This window comes from Herpailurus yagouaroundi, unplaced genomic scaffold (assembly GCF_014898765.1).
Source record: "Herpailurus yagouaroundi ecotype Mexico unplaced genomic scaffold, PumYag 166, whole genome shotgun sequence".
NCBI lineage: Eukaryota > Metazoa > Chordata > Mammalia > Carnivora > Felidae > Herpailurus > Herpailurus yagouaroundi.
In genome coordinates, this window is record NW_024412407.1 from 16,476,199 (window position 1) to 16,486,292 (window position 10,094).

At 33.9% G+C, this 10,094-nt stretch overlaps 1 non-coding gene across 1 annotated transcript; it reads right to left on the reverse strand.

Annotated features, from left to right (window-relative positions):
* Nucleotides 1-2,325: 2,325 nt before the first annotated feature.
* On the reverse strand, nucleotides 2,326-2,432 carry LOC121039112 (U6 spliceosomal RNA). Its single transcript, XR_005794630.1, has one exon. It is a non-coding gene; the product is annotated as a U6 spliceosomal RNA (small nuclear RNA).
* Between the last annotated feature and the right edge of the window lie 7,662 nt (nucleotides 2,433-10,094).

The window sequence follows — 10,094 nt, forward strand, 5'->3', positions numbered from 1 at the left end:
GAAATCCAATTGGTACCAAGTTTTATCCCAATGGATCACAAAGATATTAACAATACCCTAGCCTACACACAAAAACTAGATTATAACAATAAAACATACAGCTGGGGCAGAATTTAAAAGAGGCCCTTCCATTTAGTCTCTGCAACAACTTCCAGGTCTAAGTAAGTTGTTTGAACCCAACCTTATATTTGAACCTAATTTGATGTACATTGCACATTGCAGTGTATATTACACATTTTTGTATACATAATACGCTTGGATAGTGCACACCTATGTGAAAGGTTCTGTGCCTTTAAAACTGACAGTGACAATGAAGCCAACTTCAGGTGTCATATATGAAATGGAAAACTTACTATCAAAGCAAAGACAGAAGCAAATTCTCAAATGCGTGCCTCTAGCCTAACAACTACTATCTTCTGTTTGCTAACCAGTCCTCGGTTTAAGCTAGAGTGGATAGATGGCTTCTCCACTACTGATTAGCTGTAATGGGACCTGTTTTCTCATATATAACATGAGAATAATAATAATATTTGCTCCCCATAAGGGTAGTTTGTGGAGCTTAAAAAAAACAGTTAAAGGGGCGCCTGGGTGGCTCAGTCGGTTAAGCGTCTGACTTTGGCTCAAGTCATGATCTCACAGTTCATGGGTTCGAGCCCCACATCGGGCCCTGTGCTGTCAGCTGGGAGCCTGGAGCCTGCTTCTGATTCTGTGTCTCCCTCTCTCTCTGCCCCTCCCCTGCTCATGCTCTGTCTCTCTCAAAAATAAATAAATGTAAAAAAAAATTAAAAAAAAAAACAGTTAAAAGCGTCTATTAGCATACCCTAGAACAATGCTGTCCAATAGAAATGCAACATCTTTTATATCTAATGCATATTTTATACTTAGAGTACATCTCAATTTAAGCCCCACTTCAAGTACTCAGTAGCCACATGTGACTAGTGACTACTATATTGAACACTGCAGTCCTGGAATATAGTTAACATTCATTAATACCTTGGTATTACTGGTATTGGTATTATTATTACCCTTACAAAAACCCTAAACTGTGTTTATAACTGTTCATAGAATTATAAAATAATTTTAAATCCTTTGCTAATTTTTAGAATATACAAGTTTCCAGTGATGCTAAAAAAGCTTATAAAAATGAAGGCAGATATGCACCTTAATATGTTAGGAAAAAATACAAAGAAAATTTTCAAAGAGCATGGCAAACATTAAATAGGAGAAAAGTTGAATAGACATGGAGGAAATTTTCAGATACAGCATATATTTCGAGAAAAGGTTTTTAGAAGACAGGATTTAAGGCTATAAAACATAGGTCCAAATTTTGGCTTATAGCTAATATAGTAGGAATTATTAACTAAACTCTCTGCTTATTACCCAGAAAATCCAGATAAATTTAAAGGCCTTAGCAAGACAATTTGGATATACAGTTTTTAATTAAGCAAAATCAGGGTTATAAGACCTTCTAAAACATAATTATAAGTCAGGGAGCCTCTTTGGCCTGAATCTACAAAGCATTCTTTCACCAGATCTCATTCTGACAACCCCTAATCATGTTTCAGATACCAACTTAAACTTCCCTTCCTTGGGAAGCTTTTCCTGATCTAAAAGACCCTGATAGATGTCTATGGCACCTTCTTTTGCTTTATGGTAGTTCTTACCACAATGTATTTCAATTCCAAGAATGCATACCTATTTTTTTCTTCTTGAAGCTTTTTTTTTTTTCTTATTTACTTTCTAACCCTGAAAGATCTTGTAATTTCCTATGCTTTCAACTATTTATATATATAGTTTCTAAATCCATGTCAAAACCTGCTGGAATTCTCTACTTTGATATATACAAACTAAAATTATCATCCTATCTTTTCAAAATCTCCTCCTCCTCCTCACTCCTATTTAACAAACTCACTGTTCTCTTGTCATACATACGTTAAAAAAATCTTTAATTCATTCTTGGCTCTTCTTTCACTGTGTCACCCAGACAAAACATGGCCAATCCTGTAGATAGCCCCACTAACCACTGTCTTCAGAACACATTTCCATTATTCTGACTCAGAGCCTCATCAGTTCCTACCTACGTGAACACCTTCTGGCTGGCCCTCCAATTCAAGAGTCTCTCTGACCTCAGCTTGCTGACACACTGCTGCAAAATTTTCTCTTTTTTAAATCTTTTTGAGTGTAGTTGGCACACAGTGCTACATTAATTTCAGGTGTACAACATAGTGATTCAACTCTATTCATTATGCTATGATCACCACAAATGTAGCTATCATCTGACACCATACAACACTATTACAATCATTGACTATGTTTCTTATGCTGAAAAGTACGTAATGCTTCACAAATTTGGGTATCATCCTTGCACAGGGGCTTTGCTAATCTTCTCTGTATTGTTCCAGTTTTAGTATATGTGCTGCCAAAGTGAGCACTGCTAAATTCTTAATACATCTGTTTGTCCGTGCTATTCTGTTCCAATTCCTTTGTTTGTCCTAGCATATTAAACCTCTAAGCCTGGCTTCCTAAATCCCCCATAATATGACCCCAAACTATCCTTCCAGCTTTATCATCTACAATATTCTCAGTTAATTAAATGTTCTAGCCAAATTCTCTGTCCCTCTAAAGAATCCCTATGCTTTCTCAATTTCATTATTTTTTCATTTCCTTTGCATAGAAAGACGTCACTCAGGCAATATATACCTAAAAATACTTTTTTTTAAAAAACTGATCTTTCCCTGACTTAATTCCCAACCTAAATTTTGAGACATAATTTATATTATTGAGTTCCATCTTTTTTTAAAGGTTCTAGTCAATTTCAAGTTCCTGGAGGGTAGAATCATGTCTTGTTTTTCTTGGTATTACCTTTAATCCACCACCATACAGAAAGTGGTAAAAATATGAATGGAAGAAGAAAATTCACCTGACAATATCCCTGCAAATGTCCTATAGTGAATTAGAAGCAACTTGAAAGGGTCTGGTTATGCTTTAGGTAGAAGAAAGATCCAATTTAGGGTAGGCTTCTTCAATTTGTGGGGAGTTTGAAATACCACAGAGAAATTTAGTAGGTAAATAATGGGAAAATATTTGCATGTGGCCATTACCCAACATTTACTAAATGCCTACTGCCATCCTTAAAATATTTCAGAGGCAGAAAGAAGTTCCAAAAAAGATAAAATACTTCATCATCTACAGTATTCAAAACCTCATTCTAATAGGTGGCTGTACTATGGAGAAGTTTCTTTTGAGAATGAAAGATCAGCAAAATCATCCTCACTTGTTCACAAAGCCAACTTTTAACCTAGAAAGTTTCCTGGGGTTGAAAAGATAGTAACTCAAAAAGTACTGAGCAGCTGAACTCAAGTCGCCTTTGAATATTTTCTTTTATTTTCAGTAGTTTCTCTGTTTCTTTTAGGCCCATAAAAAATGCAAACTAGATCTTAGTAGAAAGGAGGCTATAGACTTGCAAATAAGAAATAGGCCATTTGATAATAAGAAAAGCAAAATGCGAGTAAAACAGCAAATGACATTACAAATAAATTTAAAATGTCAGCTATAAAAAGAATCATGGCTCAAGATCATAACAGATGCAAGTGATTTTAATAATGTAGAAAGCAAGGCCAGAGATGATTGGAAAGAAAACCAAAATAACAAATGGGAACTAAGCAAAATATTTAATTATTGTGGCTGTTTAAAGTTGTAATAAAATCTCTCTAGCTAATCAGAATGTTCTCAGGACATAGAATTTTATTCTTCTTTCATAAAATAAATATAAATCTCAAAAGTTCTAGATAATTTTCCTATTTTTCTTATACACATAGCATAACACTTATGAATGAATTATGAATTATGAATCATAAATGGTTTATGGGTTTTTTCTCAAATCACTCAAATCTTTGAAAGACCAAATTGAAATTACGTGTTCCTATACATAAGCTGATTCTTCTTCAAGGCACAAATTTAAAAAAATAATTTAGGGCAAAACTATCACCATAACATGAAGAAGACATTCTGTGTCTTTTATATATACACCTGACATATAGTTAGGGAACGATATGTTATTATGAGAAGATAAATGAGAGTTAGGCACAATATGAGCTTTCCCTTTCATCTCAGTCTTATTATCTATTTCTTCTTCAAAATATTCTTACAGTCTAAAAAAGAATGAGGTTTTTCCATTTGCAACAACATGGATGGAGCTAGAGAGTATAATGCTAAGCAAAATAAGTCCGTAAGAGAAAGACAAATATCATAGGATCTCACTCATATGTGGAATTGAAGAAACAAAACAAATAAGCAAAGAAAAGAGAGAAGCCAAGAACACACACTTAACTATAGAGAACAAAACTGATGGTTCCTATATTGGGGGGGGGGGGGGGCAGGGATGAGGGAATAGTATAGGGATTAGAGAGTACACTTATCATGATTAAAATAAAATGATTAAAATATATAGATACTCTTATAGTCTAGTCACATTTAAACCACTCACATTCCTGTAACATCCCCCAAGTTCTCCTATATAACTACACCTCTGCTCCTGCTAATTTGTCTTTCTCATATGGTATTTCCAATTTGTCCACATGATAGACTCCTACTTGTCTTTAAGACAATTCTAGTATCATCTCCTCTCTGAAGCCTTCCCAATCCTTTCCCAGTTATACCTGATACTTTATATATCATCCATTGTTAATCATCATATTGTATTCTAATTATTTTCAATTCCTTGAGACCAGAAACTGTGCCTTATTTGTCATTGTGTTTTAATACAGGATCCTGCTCCATTGTTATATGAATGTAGATCAAATCCACATGTTTATATGTATGACTGTAAGTTCCTTGAGGTTAGAAGCATTTTGCTGTTCATCACACTACACACAAACCTAACGTAGGCTCTACATGGAATGTTTTAGTGAATTACCTTGCAATCAAGAAAGGACAAAGTTTAAAAAGCTAGGGACTAGTATTTAACCTATCATTTTACAACTGTGAGTTAATATAGATTCATGTATCTACACAAAAGAAAATAGAGTATATACTAAAGATTGCTGAGTTTATTAATATAAACTCCTTCTTGCAAATCATTGTTATCATTATTTCCTGGAAAAACTCTGAAACATCTATATCTTTACAGAGGCCTCTCTCTTGATAAAATGATAAAATTTACTTAAATTTTTGACTACCACAAATAATGTTTTCATAAGGTAAGGGATGAAGGAAACAAACAAAAAAAAGGGTTGCTATTTTCAAAATTATTCTGATTTTAGGCAGTGCAATATCATGGGAAAGTCAGTACAACATAGTGCCAGGGTTGGATTCTCAGCCAACTCAAACACTCTGTGCTTGCAAACTCAAGCAGTTTATTTAACTTCTCAACGTTTATTTATTTTTTCTTTGGGACAGAGAGAGACAGAGCATGAACGGGGGAGGGGCAGAGAGAGAGGGAGACACAGAATCGGAAACAGGCTCCAGGCTCTGAGCCATCAGCCCAGAGCCCGACGCGGGGCTCGAACTCACGGACCGCGAGATCGTGACCTGGCTGAGGCCGGACGCTTAACCGACTGTGCTACCCAGGCGCCCCTCAAGCAGTTTATTTAACTTCTCTATGCCTCCATTTCGTCAGCTGTAAAACGGGGGAAAAAATAATAGTGCTCCCCTCAGAGCATCATTGCAAAGGTTAAAGTTGTTACAACTTTTGTAATCACTATGTCTGGAACATAATAAGTTCTCAATAAAATGTAAGTGATTATGATGTTAATATACCAGATAATCTTCAATAACAGGAGTGAAATTCCACTCTTTCCAGTGTGGGAAGATAAAAGCTTCTTGATCCCTCCACATTACCTGGCTAACCAAAGATGTTCTAAATTGCTATAGTCTGGGGCGCCTGGGTGGCGCAGTCGGTTAAGCGTCCGACTTCAGCCAGGTCACGATCTCGCGGTCCGTGAGTTCGAGCCCCGCGTCGGGCTCTGGGCTGATGGCTCAGAGCCTGGAGCCTGTTTCCGATTCTGTGTCTCCCTCTCTCTCTGCCCCTCCCCCATTCATGCTCTGTCTCTCTCTGTCCCAAAAATAAATAAACGTTGAAAAAAAAAATAAAAAAAATAAATAAAAAAAAAATAAATTGCTATAGTCCTTATGAAACAAGCACCCCCATGCCTATCAATTTGTTCTTATTAGGCACAGTACCTGGAAGCCATGGAACTCTCTATGGAATACTGTGTCTTTCTGCAGAACAAATGAAATATGATTACATTTAATTCTATCCTACATACCAAAAAAAAAAAAACTTGACTAGCATAAAATAGTGTTATATTGTAGCATACATATTACCACAGATGGTTCTCCCAGAACAAAATATGTGGCTATTAGTTATTGATGATTTTTCTTTTGGTACTTATTTGGCATACTATCTCTAATACTCATTATTATGATTAATAGTCCCTGTAACTAAAGAAAACCTATATTTACATCTTAGAGTTACTTTCTTTTTATTTTTTCTATGCATAATTTTGAGTTAATTTGTTTACTTTTCATAGGTGTGATTATTGTGTAAAGACAAATTTGTAACCCATTTTCCTCTTTCTCCTTATGATACATTCTTCCACATTAATGTAAACTATTCCACTATTAATATAAATTAATAATGTATAATAATTTAAATGGCTACATAACAGTTATCACTTAAATATTTTCCTATTTTTGAACACTTAAGTTGTTTTATTTTTATTATAAATAATGCTACCATGAACATTTTCATGCACACTTTGTTTTCCTGCCTTATCCTCATTTCTTTAAAGTCCCAGAAAAAGTTTAAGGTACTGAAAAATTTTAAGATAGAAGAAAAATTCAAATTAAAGAATTCAACACATTAGTTTAGGATATGTTTCCTATAAGTTGAGAGTAAATTAACCAGCAGTAAAACATCTTGTGCTATCTTGAGGACTACCAATGTTCCATAACACACGTACATAATTAAGTTTTTTAAATCTGTGTTCAAAAAAAAGAAGAAAAAAAAGGGATAAAGTGGACTTGCTGGTTGGGAAAAATGATCTAGAGATAATAGAAGGAAAGCAATATTGTTCATTTCACATCTTCTGCCATTAAGAAGAATTAATAAAACTAATATAACACTACCTGTTAATTATACTTGAATTATAATAAGTAAATTTTTTAAAAACGAGTACAATGGATGGAGTGCCAGAAAGTACTATAAGTCATTTACATATATTATCTCACTTGATCTTCATAAGAATTCTCTGAGCCAGGTACAGCTCTTATTCCCATTTTTCATGAAAAAACAGTCACAGAGATGTTAAGTAGCTTGCCAAATATCAGACAGCTTATTATTACTAAAACCAGACTTCAAACCAAAGCTGATCAACAAAGAGCCTGTACTCTTAACCACCTCAGTCTTCTGCTTCCACAGAACACGGAGATAGACCTCAAGTGAAGGAAGTAAGGTTTTAAAAAAGATCCAAACAAGTCAGTTTAAATAAATTCAAAATAAATTCAAATAAAATAAATTCAAATCTACAGGACAAATATTTTATCAACAGTGTTGGTATGTATTTATAAAATATACATATTAAATTGAAAGATGACATATTTAGAAAAAATATGGCAGAATCAAAATTTACATAAATTTAAGGATGAATAGAAGGATTTGGTTAATTCCTGAATTCTTGTTCCAATGACCCACAATATGGACACCAATAATATAAAAATTTCTCCATGAAGTTTAGTTGAACTAAAATTCAGTAAGTAGCCACATAACTACTAAAAAATAGAACCACTGACTGTATTATTCTTTAATTCAACTACTATGTGACAGAGGATCATGATCAAGGGAGATAATAGTGTCATTGTCTCCCTATTGACCAGATGACATCTAGAATGTTACAGCTGGCCCTGAGTCTCACTTCCACAAACAGGCATCCAAAGTAATTAGACCAGGATGATTAAGGTCTGGAAATGAGAAGTGAAAAAAAGAAAGAAAAAAAAAAAGACAAAATGGCACTCAGACATTTGAAGGGCAGTCACCAAGAAAAAGAAGAGTTTATATGGCATTGTTTCAAATACATAACACATTCAAGTAGCTAAAAATTTCAAAGAAAGAGACCACTTCAGGAAGTAAACTGCCCTTCATTAGTGGCCAAGTTGGAACACAAAATTGAGAGCCATCTATTAGAAGTGGTAAAAACCTACCCAACACTGAGGAGAAAATTGAACTAGAGTGCCTACGTAGTTTCTTCTGGATACAATATTGTGATGCTTTTAAAATCTGAAAACAAAAACAAATCATAAGATTTCTACAATAATAATAAAATTTAATTGCATTAAACTCTTATTAAAGGTGGTTACTTCCACTGAGGGGTATCTTAATGACATTGCTCATAGGCAATTCTGTTATAAAAACAAAATATGGCTTTTAGCTAGAGAAGAAAACCGTACAGGCAGCTGAGTCTTCCACTGATCCTACTCTACTCAGAAACCCATTAAAGTAAATCTCCCACATTGGGAATATCTTTAAAGTGACACTCTGCGAAAATAGACTGAAAATTTGACAAAATGAGGGGGAAAACCTGAGCTTTAGTATATCCATTCCTTCCTGAGGAGAAAAGTGCAGATCAAATGAGTTTATTAACAACTTTATAATGCCCTAATGGAATGTTCCTTGATGTACTAATCAATATTTCAGGAAATGGGCATTAAGCCTAACTTAATCTATCTATGCCAGAGTTAATGCTGATATAACAATTCCATAGTGAAACTTGCTTTTAATTTAGAAAGTTTATCCCTTCTCAGAATATTACCATTAATGAATAATTTATCTGTTCCTGTCTATAAGTGAATTTTAATATGGAAATGGCTCTTGAAAGCAACCAGAACTACTCTTATAAGGTAAAGAGTTTTGGAAGTTGAAAGAATACTTCCTAGTGAGTGGGTTCTTCCTTGCTGAGAACAATACAATTAATTTTTACAAATCATTAATATTAAATAATATATCCTTATACAATTATGTAAAAGGTAAGAACATGGATAACTTTGGTGTTTTTTTTTTTTTTTTTAATTTCCCAATAACAAGATTGATGTAGAAATGGCAATCTGGCTTTCAGGAGGACTTCAACCAGAAGGCATTAGAGAAATGGGGAATAGAAGCTATTCCAAAAGAAAAAACAAACAAACAAACAACACAAATTAAGCATGGGGCAAGAAGGGTAGGAGATGGCCTAGATTGGCGATGTCTAGGGAGAAAGGTTGAAAGTTATTTTACAATCTTATTCTGAAGGGGTTTAACATAAAGTTGGTCAGCCTTTTTAATTTTGGAATAAGACATATATGATCTTGGATTTACTGTAAGTAATTTTTCTCAAAGAATTAGGAAAAATAGAGAATTGAAATAATACTGCTGAATAGGAGTTGAGACAAACAGAAAACTTTTGGAAGGGCTTTTACAGTGAATGAACTGGATGGTCATAAGAAAGAGATTATAAAATGTCCAGGAATCCTTGCGAGCTCATATAAAATTAGAAAGCATCAGTCTGCCATTCCCACTTTATTGGAGAAGACAGGATAAATTTTTACCAAATTTTCTAGGTAAAATTAGGATAGTCTGCCTTAACTAAAAAATATGTGGCTCTTTTTAATGCTCAAAAAGTTACATTTAAGTATTTTACTCAATTTATACTTTTTTAATATTATTTTTATTTCTGACTTTATGAATTTATTTGCCTACTCAAACATTTTAAATTTTTCAATCAAAAATTATAAATTACATATAGTCTTTTGCTTACATTTTATGGATTGAGAAAGTGAAGCCTCTGGGTGTTCATTGATTCTTTGAAGTGGATGTTTTCATTTATTTCTTTGAATACATGTAAGAAATTCTGCCAGCAAAAATACCATCATGAAAATGAAGAAATCTGGATTGTCCGGTGCTAGTTCCTACCACCTCAGGAAAGCCAACTGGACACACCTCTTCCCAACTCCATGATTAATTACATTATGTTAGAAATTTAAAATTGGCCATGATGAGAGTACTTATACCCAGAAATTGGCAGAGTATACAGTACGAATCGGAGTTTTCATCTCTTTCTTCC